This window comes from Tupaia chinensis, unplaced genomic scaffold (assembly GCF_000334495.1).
Source record: "Tupaia chinensis unplaced genomic scaffold, TupChi_1.0 Scaffold000644_1, whole genome shotgun sequence".
Taxonomy (NCBI): domain Eukaryota; kingdom Metazoa; phylum Chordata; class Mammalia; order Scandentia; family Tupaiidae; genus Tupaia; species Tupaia belangeri.
Window position 1 is genome coordinate 4110437 of NW_006160165.1, and position 7035 is coordinate 4117471.

Genomic DNA, 7035 nt, shown 5'->3' on the forward strand with positions numbered 1-7035 from the left:
ATTCCTGCACACGGGTTTCCATGCACTCACCAACAGGTATGGCCTGGGACCCTTCGTGCAAAGTCCTGCCAGCTGGACCTGCCGTCGGCCTCAGCTGGGCTGCCCACCGCCAGCGCAGCTGCCGTCCAGGGCACCCGCACACCCGCTCCCAGGGCGTCCGCCTTTCATGCATCTTCCCCCCTGAGCCTGAGATGCCCTCGTTCTTCTCCCGACATGTAAACTCTGCCTCGTCCCTGTCTCACCCCTCAGGCCCTCCCTGCTTCTCACGTGGAGTGCGACTCTCCTTTTCCTGCGGCCCCACACATTTTTCTACCTCCGTGTTTCCATGACGAAAGGCCACTGTCCTGTAAATTCTGTAGGTGCTTGTTTTCTCAGTGTCCCCTCATGCCCTCAGTTGCAGGGATGTGGGTCTTCATGTCCTGAGCTACTGATGTGGCACCGCCCCCAGAGGAACAGCTCGCGACAACACGCGAACAAATCTCGCCAGGTGCGTCACCAGGTCTTGCTTCCTGAAGAAGAGTCCTATTACCCTGGAAATGCCCTTCCCCAGCTGTGTGCTGTGTGCCCCAGGATTCTCAGGGAACACACGGGGGCACAGAATAGTCTGAATATTCGACCCCTGCTGGCCATCTCACGCATTACCTGCTTGAGCTAATTCAGTCTCAACACCTGCTCCTGTGACACTTCACCTGATGACGTCGCGTCTCTCTGAAACGGGATTCGTGGCTGTTGCTGCCCTACAAAGCAGGTTCTTGGGAGCTTCAGGGCGGAAAGAAAGTGTTGTGTCTACTCTGACCCACGCCCAAGGCATCCATGCCCCCTTCGGAAGTAATCATGATTAGTTAAGAGTGAAATACATCTCTTTTTTTCAGTATACCTATATCATTTTTCCAAATGACAACCAAGTTATTAAATACTTATTTAAAAGTTTACGCTTAACTGCTTAACAAATATTAAGTACAAATATACAAATAAGTCTTTAATAAATGTATACTACTAGATTTCAAAAAAAATTGGACAGGACATGCTAGAAAAAAACATATGAAAGTATATAGCTAAGCAGAGGAAGTTTGGGGACCTTTCCCTTTAGGACAGAATTACCGATCATGGTCTTATTTGTAAATATTTAAAATCTGATTTCTACAAAATCAATAAATTTACTAAAACTATATTGTGAAATTTTCAGAGGCACTAAAATAGCTTTAAACTGAGGCTTGGGGGCTAAAGCTCATGGAGCATTCCCTAAAACTATACTCTGCAAACTGTTCATCAGAGAGATTACAACAGAACATCTCAGTGCTGGCAACTTGATACTGAGAGAAACGGGGGAGGAATGTGGAGATAGGGAGAGAGATTGAGGCTCAGACAAGCCCACAAAAGACAGGCAGAGTTACTGAGAAGGACTGAGAGTTGGAGATAGAAATAAAGGTTTGCTGAGACACAGCAAGTATGACTGCATAAATTGGTATAATATTTAATAACTATAGCATTTCCTTTAACTACACCAATATAAGGGTACATGCTCTTTATAAAATGAACACCAAATTTTGTAGGAGCTATAATTTTAAAAAATATATTAACATACCAAAATAAACTCTTCACAAATTAATATAAACATTTGTAAGGATATTTATGCACTGCAAAATAAGTTTCAATGACTTTTAAAATAAAAAAATGGAATATGGCATTCAGTGTCATGAATTTGTTGATATATCAACAAAATATGCACAACGAGGGTGGGTCCTGTGGCTCAGCGGTTAAGCACAGTGCATGAGGAGTTGGATCCCATATGACTGAAATCGGTTCAAATCCTGGTCTTGGTGGCTTGAAAAACACAGCAGTTACGTGTGTACACATGGACAAACTCCTAACAGGCTGGACAAATGGAGGCAGAGGTGTTGTAGTGTGACCACGCCCCCTGGGGAGGTGTTCTCTCTGGCAGGTGCACTACGGTCAAACAGACTCACAAGATAAATTGGAGACTTAGTGTTCTTGTAGGTAGTACAAAAGATGGAATTCTTGAAACAAAACTGCCCTCCCTGCCAGAGAGGACGATGGTGGATGCTGGCACACTTCAAGGCAGCTGCCACCGTGGAGAGGACAGTTCCCACATCCAGGGAGGCTGGTTTCCTGCGCACAGGGCTCCTCCTAAAAAGTGTTGAACAAAACAACAAACCAAATAAGAATCGACTTCTAGTGAGCGGGGAGTAAAAGTGTATTTCTGGAAAGGACAGTGCTGCCTGCATCAGCTCAAGGCAGTTCCTCTGGGAGAGACGCGGCTGGAGTCAGTTGAAAGATGTGAGACACGGAGTGATCGTTGAATTAGGCTGCTTGTAAGAAGGCTGGTTGTGAGCTGAGGAAGGACTTGATGACAGAACAGGGTACTGTTGGTGACAATCGCTCCTGATGGAAGTCCTCACCAGCTGGGGAGGGAGTGGCTTGCGTGGTGACGGGAACAGCGAGCCTGAAGCCTGGCCGGTGCTGGTGGGCTTCTCCTGGAATTAAAGTTCCTGGCCTCTGGGTGAGTGAGATCAGTTTCCGCGTAGGCCAGGCCATGGCCAGACAAGCTTTATCAGTTTCCTATCCCCCATCAATTAGCAGTCACACCCCTGCTGCCGTGGAGCGTGGACATGGCAGGGCAGGACAGCATAACCTGTCCTGGTGGCATGGGTAGTGGCCCACTTGGGAGATGACCACCTGTCCATTAGACAGACATAGCTCTTGTTCATCACCTTCTGCTAGTGAGCGTTTCCGTGGCCGCCTGGTTCTCTGCCAAGCCCGGAGAGGCTCAGAAGCTCCTGGCTTTAAACATGTAAATTGTCATCATAGTGGAGATTGTCTTTTCCTATGTATCGACCATAAATCAGGACGTGGTCGTGTCACTCCACTCACTGTTTTGCCACCGCCATAATCAATATCCATTACTTTGGCTGACCCAATTGCACACCATCTTTGAATGAGAAGATATTCTAAATGATTGGAATAATTGTGCAAACATCAAGACCCAGCTAGTTGCTCTTTTTAGTACAGCTGACTTGCCTGAACTAGTAATTGAACTATGTATTGTTGAGTGATCAGGGTCTGCTGGGAAGAAGATAAATTTAGCAATTTGGAGACCCAGGTTCGAGTTACAAGTCAGAGATTTTCAGTTCTGTGACTTGAAATATCTTCTAATCATCTTGTGTCTTGGTGTTTTGTCTGGAAAACAAAACCAATTATTTTCTATGGTTTTCATCCACTAAGTGTTGAGAATTTTTAGACCTTAGAATTTTTGGCTATTACATTTTGGATTCATTCCTTTGGCATCCTCAGTCATGTTTCTTTCATATAATTTTTTATCTTTCTTTCACTCTGTTATTACTTCCGTCTTATTGCAAAGTATTTTTATGCTATATAACATGTCTTGCTGTTTTTGCTTTTACTAGTAGACAAATTATAAATAACAAATCAACCAGTATCTGAATTAGCTTCCAAATCAGTTGTCTGCAAAAATATAAAAAAGTGAAGTATGTGAAAATATTTTGGATTGTAAATGAGTCCATAATAGCTATTCATGAATATGTAAGTGTATGTATGCGTGCAAGTACAAACATACAGATGCGTGTGTAGAGAGACAGACGGATGCTGCCAGTGGCTGCGTGGACATGACCAGGAAGTACTCTCTTTTTGTTCTGGCTATGAGCGCAGCCCTGCCTCATCCCCCCTCCTGGCACATAGGCACCCTGATTGGACAGGTCGATGGGAGCAGGGCTTCCTGCCCAAGGGCATGCGGGAAGGCCTCCTTCCTTGGCGGCGGCCCACCGGGGTATCTGTTACTCTGCTCTGCACTGGTTCTTCGGTTTCATTAGATGAGTGGATTAAATAAAGCAGCCAGATGCCTCTGAACGACAGCACTACATCTACTTAAATTTCTCAAAAAGTCTTACCTGTTAACAGTTAAATCTGCAAATGTAATTAGAGTTGGGGGTTCTTTGTGAGATGCAACTCATTGATATTTTTTGACATTTAATTCATTCATTTATTTTGGGAGACACGAGTGCCTTGCCTGTTGGATCACTTTCATGTTCTGCTGTTGGGAATTTTGTGCTCAGGTGTGTTTTGAAGATGTGCCCCTTTACCTATTACCCTTAGGAGAATGCTCTGAAAAGTGAGCATCTAAAACGATCTTTGATCTGATTCCATAACTGTAGGGAGGACTCATGCACACCACCGTGCATGTGTGCACAGACACCCACACACCTCACCTCTCCATCCATCCCTTTTATCCAGAAGCAGCACAGGCGCCCCAAGATACTCTTTGTCCACGACCCTAATACAGTTTCATCCATGGGAATTTGCATAGCACATACAATTTCCATCCTAAATTTTAACATATCATTTAAAGACAAAATAAGATATGTGTTCTAACATCTATTTCTTCTTAAGATCCCCCCCCCTTTTTTTTAATTTACACACTAGGAAATTGTTGAGAAACTGTAGCAATTTTATGTCTAAAGACCAGCGCTGACACTTAGTTTATTCATTAGTTTAAAAAAATTCTTAGTAAGTTCTTTATTTTTGGCTCCTCACTATTTACTTATTTATGACATTCAATCACTGTGTATCATTTCAGTACAGCAAATAAACTTCCCCATCATGAACACACTGATTATCGGCATGGTCAAAGACACTACCACGTACCTCATCAGCAGCAGATTAATTTCCACTGGGGGGCCCTTGAATGTTTTGCTTCTTTTTTCTTCCCTTGATTCCTTTCCTCTCGCCCTGACCCATTTCCCACCTTCCTCCAGTGTCCACAGCGCTCTCCACGCTTTAATACCTTCCAATCATCAAGCGGGTTTGTTTTTAAATTTTCTTATTTTTTACCTTTAATTACTGTACATCTCCATGCATACAACATGAATCTTCCCAGTCCAGTCAAAGGCATCAGACACTTCCATCCTTTTGAGATATTTTCCTTTGGATCAAACCTGGCAAAATCCTGAAGACATTATTCAATTTATTACTGGATCAAAGAGCTGAACTGAAGTTCCCATTTTTTCCGTCAACGTAATTCTCCTCTACGCTGTTGTGACTTGGCCAGGACCCTCAGGTGGTGTGCTGTCTGCAATAGTGATGCACGTGTGGAACGGCTCCTGGAGCAGAGTTTGCCTCACACACAGGCAGACCCACTGAGCTAAGAGAACAGAGACCAGCACTCAGCAGTGGAGACCATAAAATAACCTCCCCACAGCTAAGATGAAGGGTTAAACAGATGCATAATCCAGAGTGGAGCTTGGGACGAAGGAAATTGAGAAGACTGAAGTGTGTCCACTCGAGGAGTCAGGAGCCAGGCCCATATCCAGAAGTGATGGGCTCCTAGGTTCCCTCTGAGCTGCAAGAACTAAGAAGGGCCTGAGTTCCAAGCTTATTTACAAGCCCAACCCTTAGACTGCCACAGTAGACACAGATCCCTGGGTCAGAGACGATGGTCTTTATTCTTCAGAGCACAGCAAGCAGCACGAGCTTCACCTGTGTACTCGTCCTGAGGCCCCAGGCCACACCTCACCAGACAGGAACCCAAATCTGCTCTCCAGACATGGAGCCAGTCTTCACGTGCTCCAAGGAAAACATTATCTCTGTCCTCTGTCCTCTAAGACTGTCATTCTGGAAGGAAATCCTACCTTTATCTTCCAAGGCTATTGTCATGCAAACGTCCCCGGGGACAGGCTCCAAGCAGAGCTGTGAGCCTCTCTGACCCTGTGATGCACAGACACGTGAGACTCACGTAGACTCTGCTGGGCATTCTTCGCTCCCTCCTTATCTTTTGTGTAACAGGGATTTTGTCTTCCAAATAGCTACTAGGAGGTGGTGGGAGAGGCCCTCTCCCATCACCTCCGCCTCCACCTGTTTCTGGTCCTGTGACACTCCCACCACCCCAGTTGGTCCCTGAAGGGACTCCTCGTGGGGGTGGAGGCCCAGTCCTGGAAGAGGATTTGACAATTATTAATATCAACAGCAGCAATGAGGAGGAGGAAGAGGAAGAGGAGGAGGAGGAAGAAGAAGAGGAAGAGGAGGAGGAGGAAGATTTTGAGGAAGAGGAAGAAGAAGAATATTTTGAAGAAGAGGGAGAAGATGAAGAAGAGTTTGAGGAGGAATCTGAGGAAGAAGAAGGTGAGTTACAAGAAGAAGAAGAGGAGGAGGATGAGGAGGAAGAGAAAGAGTTGGAAGAGGTAGAAGAGTTGGAGTTTGGCTCAGCTGGAGGGGAGGTAGAAGAAGGTGGACCTCCACCCCCAGCCCTGCCTCCAGCTCTGTCCCCTCCGGAGTCCTCCAAGGTGCCTTCCGAGCCAGAACCTGAACCAGAACCCGGATTAGTATTGGAAGTGGAAGAACCAGGGGCAGAGGAGGAGCCTGGGGCTGAGACGGCTCCCACCCTGGCCCCCGAGGTGCTTCCCTCTCAGGAGGAGGTGGAGAGGGAAGGGGAAAGCCCTGCTGCAGGGCCACCACCTCTGGAGCTTGTTGAAGAAGAGCCTTCTGCACGCCCAACCCTGTTGGAAGAAGGGACTGCAGGTGGGGGCAAGAAGTCACCACCCCCACCAGAAACGGCTGCAGAAGAGACCGGAACAGAGGCAGAAGCTGCCACTCTTGAGGAAAGAGAGCAAGATGACACAGCTGCCATGCTGGCTGACTTTATTGATTGTCCTCCGGATAATGAGAAGCCACCACCTGCCACAGAGCCTGACTCCTAGCCCTCTTCTACACTCCCCTTCCTTGATTCCAATAAAATTATATCCTCAGATGTCAAAAACAAACAAACAAACAAACAAAAACAAAAAAGCAAATAGCTAGTCAACACTTCTTCCTCCGAAACCATTTTCTGGCAATGTTTCCACCAGGACAGCATCAGAGAAGAAGGTGGCTGATGACACCTCGGAAAGAAGAGAGATGTGACACAGGGGACATGGGCTGTACAGGCAGAGGCCGGATGCAGACCTTCCTGCTTCCCATGAGCCGAGGAAGAGAAGCTGGCAGTATGTGTGTGTCCTTCCCCCGAAA